General features: G+C 43.3%; 1 long non-coding RNA gene across 2 annotated transcripts in view; it reads right to left on the minus strand.

Moving 5' to 3' along the window:
* Positions 1-15,325: 15,325 nt before the first annotated feature.
* The window catches only part of LOC144930373 (uncharacterized), a 127,047-nt gene continuing 120,589 nt past the window's right edge, over positions 15,326-21,783 (minus strand). For both annotated transcript variants that reach the window (XR_013635501.1, XR_013635502.1), the window contains 3 exons: positions 18,875-18,991; positions 17,740-17,843; positions 15,326-16,047 (listed from right to left, as the gene is read on the minus strand). This is a non-coding gene — a long non-coding RNA (uncharacterized LOC144930373). The remainder of the gene's footprint in view (positions 16,048-17,739; positions 17,844-18,874; positions 18,992-21,783) is intronic.

The following is a 21,783-nucleotide window of genomic DNA, read 5'->3' on the forward strand; positions in this document are numbered from 1 at the left end:
TTGTTCATAAATTCTATGCCACAATTCACACATACATATTCCTTGAAACCAAGACAGCTTGACAGTAAGTTTGGTTTTTGTTTCCTTTAATTAACAGGATCCATCCTTGAGTGGCTGTCAAGCACTGCAAGTGTTTTAGGTTCCTGTGTCCATATATTTATATAATCTTGAAGCTCAGACAACTAGGTATTCAAGGAGTTCTACAACCTTCCTCTGCATTGTAGGGCGTGGGTCACTTGCTGGTTTGAACTGAGTAAATGGTGGATTCTCTGTAACTTGAAATCCTTAAAACAAGATTTGAGGATTTCAGTAACTCAGCCAGATGTTAGAGGTTTATTGCAGGAGTGGATGAGTGAGGTGCTATGGCCTGTGGTGTGCAGGAGGTGAGACTAGATGATCATGATGATCACTTCTGGCTTTAAAATGCATGAGACAGATTTTTAAGAATAAAGTGAACCACCATTAAAAATTCATCCAATAATATATTGGAAAACTTTTAGAATCGTTAATTATATATTACTTCACACTGATGTACAATGTTTTTATCCTTCCAATCCTTCCACATTACTTATATGCATCCTATCAATGTAGAATCTAAACATCTCACCATCTTCAGTGTATTTATCTTCACACGGCCTGCATGAGATAGGGCAGTTCAATTATCCCTGTACTTTGTGTTTGCTTTAAAGAATTCCATGTCCCACAATCACAGGTTCATTGCTTGTGAGTACTAGTTGTAAAAAACTGAATTTGCAGTTACCATAGGACAAATGACCTGACCCAAAACTGAGCAGGTTTATCTGAGAGATCATGTCTTGTTACAAAATGTAGTTACATGTAACCTGTTAATTTCACATCCCCAAATTAGAGACATTTCTTTGGGCTTCCAGATTCCAAGCTGGAAGTGCTGAAATTCCACAATAAAGGCTCTATGTGCATCAGTATTCCTGGCCTGACTTAAGACGGAAGCCAGCAGAATTCTCACAAGAAATCATAGAATCATAGAATATCAGGGTTGGGAGGTCATCTAGTCCAACCCCCTGCTCAGAGCAGGACCGATCCCCAACTAAATCATCCCAGCCAGGGCTTTGTCAAGCCTGACCTTAAAAATATCTAAGGAAGGAGATTCCACCACCTCCCTAGGTAACGCATTCCAGTGTTTCACCACCCTCCTAGTGAAAAAGTTTTTCCTAATATCCAACCTAAACCGCCCCCCACTGCAACTTGAGGCCATTACTCCTTGTTCTGTCATCTGCTACCACTGAGAACAGTCTAGAGCCATCCTCTTTGGAACCCCCTTTCAGGTAGTTGAAAGCAGCGATCAAATCCCCCCTCATTCTTCTCTTCCGTAGACTAAACATCCCCAGTTCCCTCAGCCTCTCCTCATAACTCATGTGTTCCAGTCCCCTAATCATTTTTGTTGCCCTCCGCTGGACTCTTTCCAATTTTTCCACATCCTTCTTGTAGTGTGGGGCCCAAAACTGGACACAGTACTCCAGATGAGGCCTCACCAGTGTTGAATAGAGGGGAACGATCACGTCCCTCGATCTGCTGGCAATGCCCCTACTTATACATCCCAAAATGCCTGTTCTCATAAGTTTTCTACCAAATTTTACAAATTTAAGAGGTTCAAATAATGTGGATAATGATCATTTAAGTATCCCAAATTTGGGGTATTTATCTGAACAGAACCCAGACTTTGAATGTTTTGTTCACCTGTATTAAAACAAAATCATATTAACTATTTGAACTATGATGAGATAACATATGGGCCAATGATCTGTGATGTTGCCAGATTAGTATGCCTGGGGATGTGTATTTGCGTCTAATATGTGCTGCATAAGGTTATAGGCTTTCTAATGGTTGGCTACTATATCCAGCTTTCTAAATGTGGGAATGTTATTGTCTAATAATCTTGGTGTTGCTGAATCAAGCCGACTAACACTGGAGTTACTTCCTCACAGGGTTTCTGCTCAAACTGATCCCCTGACAATTTTGGATAGGAATAATACTCCACAAGCTAATATTTTCCTGATCAGCTACAGTTAGGGATACTGCATTATAAGTGTTTCTGTGAGTTGAAAAGAGGGAATTTAGAAAAACGTGAGATAATGGAAGTATTGATTGTCCATGATGGATTGCAATATGTCTGGTAAAAGCAGAAAACAGGGTGGTTTGTGTTTGTTTCCCATGGTATGGCAGCTTCCAGAAGACACATTTTTGCAATAGATGAGCACCATTCAAACAGCACCATGTGCTTATGCGTGCTGCTGGCACACAAGGTTTGCATACACTAATTTCTCATAGCTCAGCAAAGTGCCATCAGATGGCAGTTAGTGACTGCTTCATAGGACTGGATTTCAACTGGCACTATCCAAATGAAAGCCTCCAAGGCTCTGTTTCCATCTAAGGTAATACTATAATATTTGTACTTCCTTCTCCCCCTGCAGGTTTTCCTGTGGTCTGCAACCCAGAAAGTAGGGCAGGGGAATAGAAAGGTTTACTCCATTAGGTGGAGAGAAGCAGCAGTCTAAGGGTCACCTTTCTTCCTGGGGAAGGAATGGAAGCCTTTAATGTGTAACTCCTCAAACAAAAGTGGGAAGATTGGGGAGGTGGTTGGGAGCATCAACAAAGAGGAAAATGATTGGGGGGAAACCAGGCCTTCCAGTGGTTACATCTTTGCCCAGGACTGTGTCTTGGACACACAACTAAGTCCTAAATCTTTAATTGATACAGTTCTGCAACCCTGATGCCTTATGATATTTACAGATGTCAGAACTCCTATTGAAATCAATGGGAGTATTTGTGTGTGAACGTGCTTCTTGGCAGGCATAAGAGTTACAGAATCAGGCCATTAGACCCAGATGGTCAAAGCTTTTTAGGTGCCAATGGGAATTAGCGACCTGTATACCTTTGAGGATCTGGGCCTTAGTGTTTGTAAAGCAGCCACGTTTTGGGGCTCAGTGTAGGGTTTGGATGAAATTCTATGTCCCGTGTTATGTGGGAGGTCAGACTAGATCTAATATCCCTTCTGGCCTTAAAAATCTAAAAATCTATGAAAAAGCCCTCTGAGATCATCTGATGAATGTTTCAATAAAAGTGGTAAATGATACCATGATGATCCCATTACCAATCCCCTAAGCAATCTAGTCTCTGCCGGTCTATCACCACCTCCGCCATTCGATTCTATGAGACTATACACTCTGTTGAAGTTACTACTGCTAAAGCCATTTTGATAGCTGGCTCCACACAGTCGCCTGCTAAATCCAGGGCTCCAGGCCCTGGGAATGCTCACTTCTTAAGTGAGGGCACATTTCTCCAAGGTATATTGCATGCTCTCATTCTTTCATTTTGTTCAGCTAAAGGCTTTTTTCGGTCTTTATCAGTTATTAATAATTTTGACGATTCATGGTTTATTCATAACCATTAGCTATTGCCATATGTTGCCTGAGCCCTCATACTGCTCTTTGAACAATGTGAATGTGGAGCTGTGCTTCTGCAATTCACATCCAATAAAACAGGTTATAGAGAAAGATTAATGAAATGAGAAACACAATAAAACATCTTGCAATAGCTTCCATTTTGAACTTTTGAATTAAATATGGCATAGTAATTGCCTTAATTGGTTTTCAAAGAGGCATAATCTAGCAAAGTAACTCTTACAATCTTTTACAGCCCAATTTTGCTACCCTTCTTCAGACTGAGCAGTGCCTTACTCTGTGAGTAGTGACATTGAACAGTCAATGGAATGACTCATATAGTAAGACACTCAGTGCAATAAAAGGTGGTCTGTAAACTTTATGTAGTCTCTCTCCAAGCTTTCATATTAAATCTGTCTACTTTCATTCTAAGCGTGAAACAGAGTAACAGCTATTTTGGTGGTAAATCATTCTTGTAGGTGACATTCTGATAATGACTGACACTGACAACGTAAAAATAGAATGTCACTACTTGAAGTTTATAAATACGGATCTTTCTCCTGATTTTGTTAGCCAAGTGTTCAGTTTTCATAAATGAGGTGAAATTTGACACCTTCTACAACATGCTACATTATTATAAATATGAAATCACCTGGATTTTTATGAAATGATCATTGTTTAACATAAAAAATAAATTACTGCTTTTTGAGTTTACAGGTCTAGGTATTCATTAGCACAAAGGATGTATGCTGCAGGGGAGAATGTTCAATGCACTTCAGAAAATGGTCTCAAGGCAGATGGGCAAACTCTTCTTTGAGCCGCAACCTGTCCAGTCCCAATTGCTATTGCATTTTAACTTCACCCTTTGGAAGTCAATTTTTGATTCATTGCTAATTGCACACAATTGACAGCTGTGTATCAATTATATGGATTCACAACTGCCATTCCAAAGGATAAGTTAAAATACATTGGCATCTGTCTATTTACCATGGTATTTGGAAATTATTTTTATTGTTAATGTCTTAAATAGTGCTTATGGGTTGCTTCTTTGGAGTTACTGAGAATCAGTGGGCCCAAACCAAAACTTCAGCTCAGATTGACCCTGTACTTTGAGTGTGTTCATGCTGATGTGAATCTTGCAAACAACCCCTTTAATTAAAACAGGCCTGTGATGGGGGACACTCACTGACCATGCTGCCTAGCAGTTAGTCAGGGTTGTTGCAGGTTGTCTTTCTCCTAGGCATTCTCCTTTCTTACTACAACTCTGCCCTGTGGTGGTCTGTCTTTTCAGTGACTCTGCCATATAGTGAGGTCAGACTTTCAGGTCCACCCCTTTTGCTGTGTATACACAGAGTCCAATAATGGGGAAGTCTTCAGAATTCAACAAAGAATTCAGGGCTTCCCTCAGGGCTTCACTCACGGTGGGAGCCTTGTCATCTGTACCCTTGTACCTACAGAGTCTTCCTCCAACTAGGTTCCCAGCTGAGGGATAGATTCCATCATTTTCCTTCCTTAGGGTTTGGTAGGGGGAGCCTGGGCCCACCCTCTCCACTGGACTCCAATCCAGGGCCCAATGGTAAGGAGCGCAGTCTTGCACACGGGGGTGCTACTTGGCTGCCTCCCTGTATCACTTTCTACCAGTCCCATCTCTTCTCACAGGGTACAAATAAATAACTAAACCACAAAGATACAATCTGTACCCTCGCAAAGTCACAGGTCCCTCCTTTGCAGGCTTGGTCAGGCCACTATTGCCAGGCCTCAAGCAGCTAGTGTTTCTGTGGTGCTCCTTCTCAGGAGCTCAGAGCACAGGTCAGCTCACCTCCACCTGCCACTGAGCTACTCTGCTTCCTTTTTTACGGTATTTCTCCAGCCTGGGCAACTTTGAAGATGCAGTGGAGCAGGGCCGCATGGGCCCAGAACAGCTCCTTACCCCTCTTCTGTCCTGTGTGGGGTTTGTACACCCCACCATGAGGCCAAACAAAAACCCTGATCTAAACTTCCATGATATGTGAGCTATTCAAAGTCAGCAGACAAATGCTATTTACACAAGAAGAAAACTAACTGAAAAAGTCCCCTATGAACACAAGGAAAGTACTGAACACACAAATCATCAACACAGAGAAAATCTCAGACAGGGAAACTCTGAGTACAGAAAATCCATTAACCAAAGGCCAGATCCTCATCTGGTGTAAACCAGTGTAGTGCCATAGGCCCTTAAACACCTCCATTTAAAAACCTGTGGACTCATCTTTTCATTGGTTCTCAGAGATTGATGCTTAGTTAAGAAAAGAAAAACAAAATAACTTGTTCCCTCCCAAAAAGGAAAACAAAAAAACAAAAAACCCTGCTCCTTCTCCCTGCTCCACTGAAAAGGAAATATTAATGCTTACGGTTAGATAAATGTTCATGTCAAGACTAATCTGTGCGGGGAAAAAAATAAAAAGAATCCTTGACATGACTAATTTAAACACATCAGAAATAGATCCTATGCATATGGGTGGGAAAATGCTAATTCATTATTATTTATGACATATATAATTATCATTTCATAAATTCAAGTTAATTCTCATTAATCATGCTGCACCATAATGAATTCTCATATTTTAGCTTACAAATACTGGAGCGAGGAGGGTTCATGCAGAATGTGTATTTTGTGGTATCATTTTATACCCTGTGAGTTAGATATTATTCGAAAGATATTTTAACAATGGCACTGGCACAATCGGAGAAAATGGACACGCTGCCATTGGACACTAATTGGATATTTTGCTAAGTTATTTCTTGATGGTTTTAGAGACACAAGAAATCTGAATTTTCAGGCCAATTGTCTTTCATTGTCCACGCTAACCAGGACTCCATAGCATCCTGGAACTTGCATTTAATGGAGCATTCAGGCTGAAAAAATTGTCCCCTTTTTCAACAGAAAATTTTAACCAAGCTGGAGCCAGACAAATTCAGAGGAGAAATAAGGTGCACATTTTTAATAATGAAGTTAATTAACTGTTGGAACAACTTGCCTAAGGATGTTGTGGATTCTCCATTTGAAGTCCTTAAGTTTGAATATCTTTCTAAAATATATGCACTAGCTCAAACAGAAGTTATGGGCTTGATGCAGTAATTATTTGGTGAGGTCTGTGTTAAGGAGAAGGTCAAACTAGATTAACATAGTGGTAAATTTTGGCCTTAAAATCTATTAGCTCCCTAAGAAACTCACTGGGTTCGCCATTCACTAAATTAGCAAAAACCTGGATATTACATCTTGCTTAGCACAACTCTCTTGTTTGTCAGCAATATCACACATATGACACAGCTTTTCCTCAGCCATCTCTAGTCTATGCATTCTTAGGAATAATTCCACACAGGAGCTCACTTTTGGGGGAAAGGAAAGAGGAAAGGGTCTATTTACTGCTGTATTCTACAGGGAACAGATAGAAAATAATCTGATGAGGTTCAATAAGGATAAGTGCAGGGTCCTGCACTTAGGACGGAAGAACCCAATGCACAGCTACAGACTAGGGACCGAATGGCTAGGCAGCAGTTCTGCGGAAAAGGACCTAGGGGTGACAGTGGACGAGAAGCTGGATATGAGTCAGCAGTGTGCCCTTGTTGCCAAGAAGGCCAATGGCATTTTGGGATGTATAAGTAGGGGCATAGCGAGTAGATCGAGGGACGTGATCGTTCCCCTCTATTCGACATTGGTGAGGCCTCATCTGGAGTACTGTGTCCAGTTTTGGGCCCCACACTTCAAGAAGGATGTGGATAAATTGGAGAGAGTCCAGCGAAGGGCAACAAAAATGATTAGGGGACTGGAACACATGAGTTATGAGGAGAGGCTGAGGGAGCTGGGATTGTTTAGCCTGCAGAAGAGAAGAATGAGGGGGGATTTGATAGCTGCTTTCAACTACCTGAAAGGGGGTTCCAAAGAGGATGGCTCTAGACTGTTCTCAATGGTAGCAGATGACAGAACGAGGAGTAATGGTCTCAAGTTGCAGTGGGGGAGGTTTAGATTGGATATTAGGAAAAAACTTTTTCACTAAGAGGGTGGTGAAACACTGGAATGCGTTACCTAGGGAGGTGGTAGAATCTCCTTCCTTAGAGGTTTTTAAGGTCAGGCTTGACAAAGCCCTGGCTGGGATGATTTAACTGGGAATTGGTCCTGCTTCGAGCAGGGGGTTGGACTAGATGACCTTCTGGGGTCCCTTCCAACCCTGATATTCTATGATTCTATGCCTTGTAAGCTGCCTCTGAAAGTACTGCAGTGCTGTTACTGGAGGGGAAATCAAGTCAGCTTGTGATTTGTGAATCTACATAACAGGGCCAGCCTAAGATCTCATTTACACCAGAGTAACTCACTTGAAGTTAATGGAGGTGCACCACTGTAACTGTGAGCAAAAATTGATCTATTGCCTCTAATGGCACACAGTCCCAAGAGCCATTTGACTTACTTGTGTGTAGGGCTGGCTATGCATGATTGTGTATTATTCATGTCCCCATAAGTTATGTAACATTCCTGGTTTAATGATGCACAGTCTGCAAATATGCTGGAAAGATGCCAGCAGCCCACATCCAAGCACTACTACATATTTGCTTTGTTGACCTATGTATACATTCAGCCGCATGAAGTAGTTGCAGCTGGAACTCCAATAAGAATTTCCAACTTCCAAAATGTTCCCACTGCCATTGTGTTAATGCCAGCCGAGAGCCTGTAGGTTGTAATTAGCCTAGATTTCCTTACAATATCCAGTTTCACAGGAGTAATCCATGAATATTCATGGACAATCCATTTGAATTACAAACATTCATGAATAAATCATTTGGCTGAAAACAGGGTAGGTTGTGTTTCATGGCTTCTGTGATTTATTCCATGGTGTTACAATTTGTAATATTAGTTGCTATCATAAAGTTTATTTTTCAAGCCTTCCTTTCCAGCTGGGGCAGAGACACTCGGGAGAAAAGCGAAGCCTTTCCTAATATCCCTGTAAGGACAGATCCCTATCTGGATACATGATGTAGATTTACTGCCTGCTACGATACACACTCATTAGTGATTTTGAAAGGTGTCTTTATGTTTTTTTAGTATACAATAGACCTCAAACAAAGGGGGAGCAAAGCAATTTTACAAGACTGCCAGTCAGGAGAAGGAGAACGTGGCTCTGTGATAAGAAGAAATATGCTTGCATCAAAAGACTCCGGAAAAGACACAAACAAGAGCATTTAGTACTGACTGACAAAAGTCAGGAGATTTGGCCAGTTCCTTCTGACATCCAACCCACACCCTCAAGGTTCCAGAAGCAAGTTGTATTGCTACTGTAAACCCAATAAAAACTGCAATATTCAGCTATAGGCTGTGCCAAATCACTTCCTAATTCCAATATTGTGAAGCTCACGCTGATGTTCAGCCCTTCCGCCCAATTGATGCAATTTATATTGCCTTTAGTGTTTGGAACTACATATGAGCTTTTAGAAGCGGGTAAATGACACAAAACCATGAATGGGAGCATCCTTGTGAATGAAACCTGTTAATAGTGTTCTGTTATTAGCAGCTCCTTTTATTCACTTGCTCTTGGACATTGGGGAGAGGTTTTATGTGCAAGGATGCTTGCAGAAAGCAGAAGCAATGTGGCTACTCAGCAAACAAAAACACTTCTGAGAATACATACACTAGAAGTGCTTCCATGGCCATTCCTAAAACCCTATGTGGCTCTAAAAGTGGAAACAGAAGGAGGGAAAGAAGATTGTACAGAAGAGGTCAAAGAAACAGGAGGTCGTGTGGCACCACCACAGGCGAGTATCTAACTTGGCAGAAGGTCACAGTCAAAGATGAAGTTCGACATCCAGCTATCTGCCTGTATATGTGGCCAGACACTGACATGGGGAATGAACTCCATAGAACAGTTTCCCTGTGATGACAGCTAGGAAGGTGGAATCCAGAGGCATGTGCTGTGTTGGGCTTGGATGGGTCATCTCCCAGTCATCAGAGAAAGGTGGAACCAATGCAATGGAGTCACAGGGAGAAGTGGGGAAGGCAAGAATCAATACCGGGAAAAAGCTATTAAGTGCCAGCACTAGAAAAGGTTACTGATGGTACTACGATACCTATCCTAGCTAATGCCATGATAGAGCATTGTTAGCCAATAAATATCATGTCTTTGTCTCTCCCTCTGTTTTGGGGGAATCCAGCCATTTTCAGACAGGCAAATGCAATGCTTTTTCCTGTACAAAAGAGGACAGGAAAAGAGATTTAAATTCCCTTGGACCTCATAATCTCCTGATTTCTCTCTGCCTCTGTCTCCAAGTTACTGCTTTTCCCAGCCTGCCCTCTCCCTGAGCTAATCAAAGTCACAATTTCTTTGGGCACCCTGTTTATAACCTCAGTTCAAGGAGCAGAAACAATATTTTTGATTTACATGCTCAACTGGTGTTTGAATAGCAAAACTCTTGTCGTGGACAGTGCATATGGATATCTTTCTAACAAAGGCTTCCTCTAAAACTAATGAACAGTGAACAGATGCATGGATTACAAGTTTTGTTGATAAAGGTAATTTTTGTTGATGTAATATATGTAGACTTCTGTAAGGCATTTGACTTGGTACAGTATGACATTTTGATTAAAAAACTAGAACGATATAAAATTAACATGATTCACCTTAAATGGATTAAAAGCTGACAAACTGATAGGTCTCAAAATCTAATTGTATACAGGGAATCATCATTGAACGGGCATGTGTCTAGCGGTGTCCCATAGGGTTTGGTTCTTGGCACTGTGCTATTTAACATTTTTATTAATAACCTGGAAGAAAACATGAAATCATCACTGATAAAGTTTGCAGATGACACAACCTGGGGGAGTGGTAAATCATGAAGAGCTCAAATCACTGTTACAGAGCGATCTGGATCACTTGGTAAGCTGGGCACCAGCAAACAATATGCATTTTAATATGGCTAAATGTAAATGTATATATGGAGGAACAAAGAATGTAGACCATACTTAGGGTATGTCTACACTACGAAATTAGGTACAATTTATAGAAGTCGGTTTTTTAGAAATCGTTTTTATACAGTCAATTGTGTGTGTCCCCACACAAAATGCTCTAAGTGCATTAAGTGCTTTAACTCGGCGGAGTGCTTCCACAGTACCGAGGCTCGCATCGACTTCCAGAGTGCTGCACTCTGGGTAGCTATCCCACAGTTCCCGCAGTATCTGCCGCCCATTGGAATTCTGGGTTGAGATCCCAATGCCTAATGGGGCAAAAACATTGTCGCAGGTGGTACTGGGTACATGTCGTCAGGCCCTGCCTTCCTCCTTCCCTCCGTGAAAGCAACAGCAGGCAATTGTTTTGCGCCTTTTTTCCTGAGTTACCTGTGCAGACGCCATACCATGGCAAGCATGGAGCCCGCTCAGCTCACTGTCACCGTATGTTTCCTGGGTGCTGGCAGACGCAGTACTGCATTGCTACACAGCAGCAGCAACCCATTGCCTTGTGGCAGCAGATGGTGCAATAGGCCTGATAACCATCATCATCATGTCCGAGGTGCTCCTGGCTGCCACGGTAAGGTCAGTCAGGAGCGCCTGGGCAGACATGGGCGCAGGAACTAAATTAGGAGTGACTCGACCAGGTCATTTTCTTTAGTCCTGCCGGCAGTCCTATTGCACCATCTTCTGCCGAGCAGGCAGGAGATGAGGATGGCGTGCAGTCCTACTGCACTGTCTGCTGCCAGCCAAAGATGTAAAAGATAGAATCATAGAATATCAGGGTTGGAAGGGACCTCAGGAGGTCATCTAGTCCAACCCCCTGCTCAAAAGCAGGACCAATCCCCAATTAAATCATCCCAGCCAGGGCTTTGTCAAGCCTGACCTTAAAAACTTGTAAGGAAGGAGATTCCACCACCTCCCTAGGTAATGCATTCCAGTGTTTCACCACCCTCCTACTGAAAAAGTTTTTTTCCTAATATCCAACCTAAACCTCCCCCACTGCAACTTGAGACCATTACTCCTTGTTCTGTCCTCTTCTACCACTGAGAATAGTCTAGAACCATCCTCTCTGGAACCACCTCTCAGGTAGTTGAAAGCAGCTATCAAATCCCCCCTCATTCTTCTCTTCTGCAGGCTAAACAATCCCAGTTCCCTCAGCCTCTCCTCATAAGTCATGTGTTCCAGACCCCTAATAATTTTTGTTGCCCTTCGCTGGACTCTTTCCAATTTATCCACATCCTTCTTGTAGTGTGGGGCCCAAAACTGGACACAGTACTCCAGATGAGGCCTCACCAATGTCAAATAGAGGGGGACAATCACGTCCCTCGATCTGCTCGTTATGCCCCTACTTATACATCCCAAAATGCCATTGGCCTTCTTGGCAACAAGGGCACACTGCTGACTCATATCCAGCTTCTCGTTCACTGTCACCCCTAGGTCCTTTTCCGCAGAACTGCTGCCTAGCCATTCGGTCCCTAGTCTGTAGCTGTGCATTGGGTTCTTCCGTCCTAAGTGCAGGACCCTGCACTTATCCTTATTGAACCTCATCAGATTTCTTTTGGCCCAATCCTCCAATTTGTCTAGGTCCCTCTGTATCCTATCCCTGCCCTCCAGCATATCTACCACTCCTCCCAGTTTAGTATCATCCGCAAATTTGCTGAGAGTGCAATCCACACCATCCTACAAATCATTTATGAAGATATTGAACAAAACCGGCCCCAGGACCGACCCCTGGGGCACTCCACTTGACACCGGCTGCCAAGTAGACATGGAGCCATTGATTACTACCCGTTGAGCCCGACAATCTAGCCAACTTTCTACCCACCTTATAGTGCATTCATCCAGCCCATACTTCTTTAACTTGCTGACAAGAATACTGTGGGAGACCGTGTCAAAAGCTTTGCTAAAGTTAAGAAACAATACATCCACTGCTTTCCCTTCATCCACAGAACCAGTAATCTCATCATAGAAGGCGATTAGATTAGTCAGGCATGACCTTCCCTTGGTGAATGCACGCTGACTGTTCCTGATCAGTTTCCTCTCCTCTAAGTGCTTCAGGATTGATTCTTTGAGGACCTGCTCCATGATTTTTCTGGGGACTGAAGTGAGGCTGACTGGCCTGTAGTTCCCAGGATCCTCCTTCTTCCCTTTTTAAAAGATTGGCACTACATTAGCCTTTTTCCAGTCATCTGGGACTTCCCCCGTTCGCCACGAGTTTTCAAAGATAATGGCCAATGGCTCTGCAATCACAGCCGCCAGTTCCTTTAGCACTCTCGGATGCAACTCGTCCGGCCCCATGGACTTGAGCATGTCCAGCTTTTCTAAATAGTCCCTAACCACCTCTTTCTCCACAGAGGGCTGGCCATCTATTCCCCATGTTGTGATGCCCAGCGCAGCAGTCTGGGAGCTGACCTTGTTAGTGAAGACAGAGGCAAAAAAAGCATTGAGATGGAATGGATCAAAACAAGAAATACACCAGATTTGTTTTGTATTCATTTGCTCCCCCCTCCCTCCCTCCATGACATCAATGGCCGACAATCGTTTCAGTGAGGTCTCTCACAGGCACCTTGAAAAGTTTAATGGAGATTCAGTCCCTCCTGAAATACCAGGGGGAGGGATAGCTCAGTGGGTTGAGCATTGGCCTGCTAAACCCAGGGTTTTGAGTTCAATCCTTGAGGGGGCCATTCTGTTTGACAGTTGTTTTTGTTTCTCCTTGATGTAAAGCCACCCCCTTTGTTGATTGTTGTTCCCTGTAAGCCAACCCTGTAAGCCATGTCGTCAGTCGCCCCTCCCACCATCAGAGCAATGGCAGACAATCGTTCCACACCTTTTTTCTGTGCAGACGCCATACCACAGCAAGCATGGAGCCTGCTCAGATCACTTTGGCAGTTAGGAGCACATTAAACACCACGCACATTATCCAGCAGTATATGCAGCACCAGAACCTGGCAAAGTGAAACCAGGTGAGTAGGAGACATCAGCATGGTGACAAGAGTGATGAGGGCATGGACACAGACTTCTCTCAAAGCACGGGCCCTGGCAATGTGGGAATCATGGTGCTAATGGGGAAAGTTCATGCGGTGGAATGCAGATTCTGAGCCTGGGAAACAAGCACAGATTGTTGGGACCACAAAGTGTTGCAGGTCTGGAACGATTCCCAGTGGCTGCGAAACTTTCACAACTATAAGGGCACTTCTATGGAACTTTGTGAGTGGCTTTCCCCTGCCCTGAGGTACAAGAATACCAAGATGAGAGCAGCCCTCACAATTGAGAAGCGAGTGGCAATAGCCCTGTGGAAGCTTGCAACACCTGACAGCTATTGGTCAGTCGGGAATCAATTTGGAGTGGGCAAATCTACTGTGGGGGCTGCTGTGATCCAAGTAGCCAATGCAATCACTGAGCTGCTGCTATCAAAGGTAGTGACTATGGGAAATGTGCAGGTCATAGTGATGGCTTTGCTGCAATGGGATTCCCAAACTGTGGTGGGGCAATAGATGGAATGCATATCCCTATCTTGGGACCGGACCACCTTGGCAGCCAGTACATAAACTAAAAGGGGTACTTTTCAATGATGCTGCAAGCACTGGTGGATCACAAGGAACATTTCACCAACATCAACATGGGATAGCCGGGAAGGGTACATGACACTTGCATCTTCAGGAACTCTGGTCTGTTTCAAAAGCTGCAGGAAGGGACTTTATTCCCAGACCAGAAAATAACTGGTTTCAGAGTAGCAGCCTTGTTAGTCTGTATTCGAAAAAAGAAAAGGAGTACTTGTGGCACCTTAGAGACTAACAAATTTATTTGAGCATAAGCTTTTGTGAGCTACAGCTCACTTCATCGGATGCATTCAGTGGAAAATACAGTGAGGAGATTTATATACACACAGTCCATGAAAAAATGGGTATTATCATATACACTCGAAAGAGAGTGATCACTTAAGATGAGCTATTACCAGCAGGCGAGCGGGGGGGAAAAACCTTTTGTAGTGATAATCAAGGTGGGCGATTTCCAGCAGTTAACAGGAACATCCGAGGAACAGTCGGGGGTGTGTGTGGGAGAAATAAACATGGGGAAATAGTTTTACTTTGTGTAGACACCACTGACTTCCTGAGGAAACTGCAATCCATCAGTGATCTTCCTGAAAACAACATCCTGGCCACTATGGATGTAGAAGCCCTCTACACCAACATTCCACACAAAGATGGACTACAAGCTGTCAGGAACAGTATCCCCGATAATGTCATGGCAAACCTGGTGGCTGAACTTTGTGACTTTGTCCTCACCCACAACTATTTCACATTTGGGGACAATGTATACCTTCAAATCAGCGGCACTGCTATGGGTATCCACATGGCCCCACAGTATGCCAACATTTTTATGGCTGACTTAGAAAAACACTTCCTCAGCTCTCATCTCCTAAGGCCCCTACTCTACTTGTGCTACATTGATGACATCTTCATCATCTGGACCCATGGAAAAGAAGCCCTTGAGGAATTCCACCATGATTTCAACAATTTCCATCCCAACATCAACCTCAGCCTGAACAAGAGATCCACTTCCTGGACACTACAGCGCTAATAAGCGATGGTCACATTTGGATGTGCATTTGGACATTTAAAAGTGCGCTGGCGCAGGTTACTGACTCGGTTAGACCTCAGCTAAACCAATATTCCCACTATATTACTGCTTGCTGTGCTCTCCACAATATCTGTGAGAGTAAGGGGGAGAAGTTTATGGCAGGGTGGGGGGTTGAGGCAAATTTCCTGGCTGCTGGTTACACGCAGCCAAGACACCAGGGAGGTTAGAAGAGCACAGGAGGGCGCGGTGCGCATCAGAGAAGCTTTGAAAACCAGTTTCATGAGTGGTCAGGCTACGGTGTGAAAATTCTGTTTGTTTCTCCTTGATGAACCCTCTCCATCCCCTTAGTTCACTCTACTACCCTGTGAGCTAACCACCCTCCCCTCCTCCCTTCGATCACCACTTGCAGAGGCAATAAAGTCATTTTTGCTTCACATTCATGCGTTCTTTATTCATTCATCACACAAATAGGGGGATAACTGCCAAGGCAGCCTGGGAGGGGTGGTGGAGGAGGGAAGGACAAGGCCACACAGAACTTTAAAAGTTTAAAACTTTAAAACGTATTGAATGCCAGCCTTCTGTTGCTTGGGCAATCCTCTGGGGTGGAGTGGCTGGGTGGCCGGAGGGCCCCCCACCATGTTCTTGGGCATCTGGATGAGGAGGCTATGGAAGGTGGGAAGGAGGGTGGTTGGTTACACAGGGGCTGTAGCAGCAGTCTGTGCTCCTGCTGCCTTTCCTGCAGCTCAGCCATATGCTGGAGCATATTAGTGTGATCCTCCAGCAGCCTCAGCATTGAATCCTGCCTTCTCTCATCACGCTGCCACCACCTTTCAGCTTCAGCCCTCTCTTCAGCCCTCCACTTACTCTCTTCAGGCCGCCACCTCTCCTCCCGGTCATTTTGTGCTTTCCTGCTCTCTGACATTGTCTGCCTCCATGCATTCATCTGTGCTCTGTCAGTGTGGGAGGACAGCATAAGCTCAGAGAACATTTAATCGCAAGTGCATTTTTTTCGCCTTCTAATCTTCGCTAGCCTCTGGGAAGGAGAAGATCCTGTGATCCTTGAAACACATGCAGCTGATGGAGGAAAAAAAAGGGACAGTGGTATTTAAAAAGACACATTTTATAGAACAATGGGCACACTCTTTCACGGTAAACCTTGCTGTTAACATTACATACATAGCACATGTGCTTTCATTCCAAGGTCGCATTTTGCCTCCCCCCAGCACGTGGCTAACCCCTCCCCCCGCCCCCCTCCCGTGGCTATCAGTAGGGAACATTTCTGTTCAGCTACATGCAAACAGCTCAGCAGGAACGGACACCTCTGAATGTCCCCTTAAGAAAAGCACCCTATTTCAACCAGGTGACCATGAATAATATCACTCTCCTGAGGATAACACAGAGAGATAAAGAACGGATGTTGTTTGAATGCCAGCAAACATACACTGCAATGCTTTGTTCTACAATGATTCTCGAGTACGTGCTACTGGCCTGGAGTGGTAAAGTGTCCTACCATGGTGGATGGAATAAGGCTGCCCTCCCCCGAAACCGTTTGCAAAGGCTTTGGGAGTACATCCAGGAGAGCCGCGATTGCCAGGGCAAATTAATCATTAAACATGCTTGCTTTTAAACCATGTATGCTATTTAAAAAGGTACATTCACCAGAAGTCCCTTCTCCTCCTGGTGGGTCTGGAAGGCAGTCTTGGGTGGGTTCAGGGGGTACTGGCTCCAGGTCTGGGGTGAGAAACAGTTCCTGGCTGTCGGGAAAACTGGTTTCTCCACTTGCTTGCTGTGTGCTATCTACAACTTCATCATCATCATCATCTTCCTCGTCCCCAAAACCTGCTTCCATGTTGCCTCCATCTCCATTGAAGGAGTCAAACAACACGGTTGGGGTAGTGGTGGCTGAACCCCCTAAAATGGCATACAGCTCATCATAGAAGTGGCATGTTTGGGGCTCTGAGCCGGAGCGGCCGTTTGCCTCTCTGGTTTTCTGGTAGGCTTGCCTGAGCTCCTTAAGTTTCACGTGGCACTACTTCGGGTCCCTGTTATTGCCTCTGTTCTTCATGCCCTGGGAGATTTGGACAAATGTTTTGGCATTTCGAAAACTGGAACGGAGTTCTGATAGCACGGATTCATCTCCCCATACAGTGATCAGATCCCATACCTCCCGTTCGGTCCATGCTGAAGCTCTTTTTTGATTCTGGGACTCCATCATAGTCACTTCTGCTGATGAGCTCTGCACTCACCTGCAGCTTGTCACGCTGGCCAAACAGGAAATGAAATTCAAAAGTTCATAGGCCTTTTCCTGTCTACCTGGCCAGTGCATCTGAGTTGAGAGTGCTGTCCAGAGCGGTCACAATGGAGCACTCTGGAATAGCTCCTGGAGGCCAATACCATCTAATTGCGTCGACAGTACCCCAAATTCGACCAGGCAAGGCTGATTTCAGTGCTAATCCCCTTGTCGGGGGTGGCGTAAGGAAATCGATTTTAAGAGCCCTTTAAGTAAATAAAAAGGTCTTTGTCTTGTGGATGGGAGCAGGGTTAAATCGATTTAATGCTGCTAAATCCAACCTCAATTCCTAGTGGAGACCAGGGCTTAGAGGATGGAGGTCTATACTGGGAAACAGGGACTGAAAAGGATTTTGGGTTGTTGGTGGTTAATTAGCTGAAGATCTACTCCCAGTGTGCCACTGTGACCAAAAGGGTTAATGTAATCCTTGAAAGCATAACCGAGGGACTTGAATAGGAGTTGAAAATTTATTTTACCTCTGTATTTGGCACTGGTGTGATCACTGCTCGAATACTGTGTCCAGTTCTGGCATCCACAATTCCAGAAGGATATTGGCAAACTGGAGAGTGTTTGAGAAGAACTGCAAGAATGATTATAGGATTAGAAAACTTACTTTATAGTGATAGATTCAAAGAGCTCAATCTATTTAGCTTAAAAAAGAGACTGTTAAGGGGTGACTTAATTACAACCTATAAGTGCTATATGGAGAAAAATATTTAGTAATAGGCTCTTCAATCTCGTAGAGAAAAGTATAACACAGTCCAGTGACTGGAAGTTGATGCTAGGCCCATCCAGACTGGAAATAAGGTGGATATTTTTAACAGTTAGAGTAACTAACATTTAGAACAATTTACCAAAGGTTGTGATGGATTCTCCTTCACTGACAATTTTTAAGTCAAGATGGGTATTTTTCTAAAAGCTATGCCCTAGGAATTATTTTGGGGAAGTTCTATGGCCTGTGATATACAGGTCAGACTAGAAGATCACAATGATCCCTTCTGGCCTTGTAATCTATGAATATATTAATCTCTGACCTGTTCACAGATATATTTATGGGCAGAAAAAAAGAGGCTATTTGTTGAATAAATGATCTATTACCTATTTAGGGTCCGATTGTGCCTGTAGTTACAGCCATACAAACTTATTAATGTCAATAGGCCTATTGAGGGCATAAGTTAGCTCACACAGTTCTATGGCCCCTCTACATAGCAACTATAAAGTGGCTTGAAGACACTGCTTCCCAGGACATGATGCCATCTTATTTATACTGCTGAAAGTTAGGGATGATTCCCCTGAAACTGACAGTTTTAGTAGCATAAAATTTGTGTAAGAGGAGAAGCAGCCCCTTTAAAGTTCTTTCCTTTGCAAATGATTGGCTTGGAAATAATTTAATGCCATACACAAGTATATTGGTCACCCATGATATAGTATATTAGCACCTGCCACTGAGAAAAAATACCTCAGAGGATACTAGTACTTGGCACCCACAGAGTGCTTTCTGTTTTTCTGTGCTTTCTGTGCAAACATTATTTAATGAATCCGCACCACTGGGAGACAGGTAAGTATTCGTCTCATTTTATAGATGGGGCAACTGAAAGTTTATATGATTACCTCAAAGTCACACACTGTGTCAGTTGCAGTATTAGACCTCAGCAGTTCTTGGCTCCAGCCCTGGGTGCAGTCCACTAGACCATTCTGCCTCACTTGAAAAGAAGCAATTGTCTAACCCTAGGAAAGAATGAAAAGATAGGAAAACAGGCTACGAACACTAGAGACAGATACATTGAGTATTTTCTATGGACCTCATGAGAGCTATAAAGATCTCAGATGCTCTGTTGGAGATTCTGGAGGAGATAGGGCAACCTTTCTGCACCTACCGAATACCAACATCCATTCACATGCAAACATTGTTGAGTTTTCTTTATCATGATCTTTAAAAACCTATGGATGTGATTCTCCACTACTTTATGCCTTATGTAATCACAAACCCACTTTGCACTCTCTCTGCACTGATGCAAGGGGACAATCAGATCTATAACTTTTTCTGCATCAGCCTTTTCTAGAGCTCCTGGAACAAAAACTATCCCCCAGTCCCATCTATACCCAGCTAGTTTGATCAGTACTTCAAATACCAGTAAACTTATTTAAGCTATTACTCTGGGCCCTCTCAGCCCATCTCTCAAGCAGTAAAGTTTCTTCATTGCAGCAAATATACAAGTCATGGAGTAAAGAGCTGCTTCTTTCTTCGCCTCACTGCCTGAGCACCAGCAGGGGATACACTGAAGGTATGTCTACACTGCAGTAAAACACCCGCGTCTGGCCCGTTTCTGCTGACTCATGGGTCTCAGAGTCTGGGCTCCAGCATGAGCCTAAATATCTACACTGCAATTTTATAGCCCCACAGACTGAGTCCTGCAAACCTGAATCAGCTGATAAAGGCCAGCTACTGGTTTTTTATTGCTGCAAATAATGCCCTTGCCCTTTTGCATTGTGTGAAGCCCTTTCCTACTATGCTGAATTCAGGTGGCTCAGATGAATACACATTAATCTGATAATGTTAAACTAATATTTTATGCTGTTTTCTCTTGCACTATCTCTGTGTACATATCATAACATTTAATGGGGTTCGAAAGAGGCCTGTGTGGTTCTAAACCCAGTAATATTCTCAGCTGAGCACTAGCTGCTTTTATGTGTACTATACATTTCTAAACGTAGCACCCCATGGAAATGTTGTTTTATACAGCTGATTTGATGGTCCACTAAATCTGCCAAGTACCTAGCATCATAAATGGGATGTTAGACTCTTAGATATTCAGAGTGTAGAAGCGGAAATAAAAATCAGCCACCACAAAGAAGACAAAAGATGGAGAGTAAGAAGAGCAATAATAAAGCCTCTGTATGCAAATGCAAGTAATCTAGGAAACCAGGAAAATTAGAACTGCCTTATAATCATGGCAATTGTGCTCTAGTTAGTATAACTAAAACCTGTTGGGATGATTTTTATAGCCAGAATGACAGCATAGGGGAGGGACTGTACCCTTCTGTTCGTACACTATCTAGAACAGTAGGGCTCCTGTCCTCATTCAGGCCTCTAATCGTTACTGCAACATACAGGGCAGATGCTAAAGTGGTATAAATTGGCATAGCTCCATTGATCATAATGATGAAGATCTGAACCTAAAAAAAATCAATGATATTAATTAATTAGTAACAACGAATAGATACAGAATGTATAGGAGAACAGAAAGAAGAGTGGCTCTATGTCTAATGTCAGACCACTACAGATCCACAATGAAGAGAATAGGTCTCAAGTCCTTTGAGTCAGGAAACAAGGAACTGACAATAAAGGCAAAATGATGAGGAGAAGAATGATAATTCGAGAGAAAATTAAAAATTCCTTGGCCAGCTCTCAGGATTATTGAACCCACAGGGAATACTATGTCCAAGGAGGATTTTTAACGACTTCAGTATTTAAGAAATAAATCCAGGGAAATAGGAATTATCAAAGAGGTTCCAAAGTAATAAAGACAACTTTATGATCCAAAATGTGGAGACACCCACTAGAGGGGAAGACAGTCTGGATCTACTCTTATTGACAGATACTTTGATTGAGAATCTGTAAATAATAGGGCAGTATGCAACACCCACTGGGAGCCTCCTGAATTCAGCATAGTAGGAAAGGGTTCACACCACGCAAATTATTTCTGGCAAGGCAATTATAGAAGAACTAAGAAATCTAGATTCTGGTCCATCTACAGTGAGTAGGAACCTATTCATTGATGACAGTGGAGGTAGGATTGTGAGTAAGGTCCATTTAGAGGAGGAAGTATGTTTGATTATCCAGACAGCAGGGTCACATCATATTTGTTCAGACAATTGGGAGTTTGTATAATCAGGAGTCAATAGCAAGGAATAAAAACAGAAAGAAATTACGGACATGTCTTAGACAGAGAGGCCTAGATAATCAAGACACTAGTGTATGAATGTAAAATAACAGGGCGGAAGGGGATCCTACAAGACGCCATAATTAAGTCCAAGAGGCTATCATCATGCCATAAAAGAAGAATATAAGAATTGGCCAATTTTGCTTTATAAGGGGCAGCTCAAGGATCTGAGGTTAAAATGTACAGGGCAACAGTGTCTTCCACATGTTTGAGAGTAAAGACCTCTGAAAAACTGAGACAAAGCAGTAGCCTCATCCAAGCCCCAGCTTGACAAAGCTCTGGCTGGGATGATTTAGTTGGGGTTGGACTAGATGACCTCATGAGGCCTCTTCCAACCCTAATCTTCTATGATTCTATACCCCAGTACTAGCACTGAGTACAGTCTGAACCAGGACATGTGACTCTATGATCAGGAGCAAATACTATTGCTGCTCAAATCTAGGCCAGGCAGAGCAAGCATAAAATCCACTCTGAGGACTCAGACTGTCTGGAGAGCAGAAACTAAACAGGACATAGAACTGATCCCACCAGAAGAAATGGATTGGTTTCCTACAAAAACAATAAAATAAAAATTAA

This window comes from Lepidochelys kempii, chromosome 3 (assembly GCF_965140285.1).
Source record: "Lepidochelys kempii isolate rLepKem1 chromosome 3, rLepKem1.hap1, whole genome shotgun sequence".
Classification (NCBI taxonomy): Eukaryota; Metazoa; Chordata; order Testudines; family Cheloniidae; genus Lepidochelys; species Lepidochelys kempii.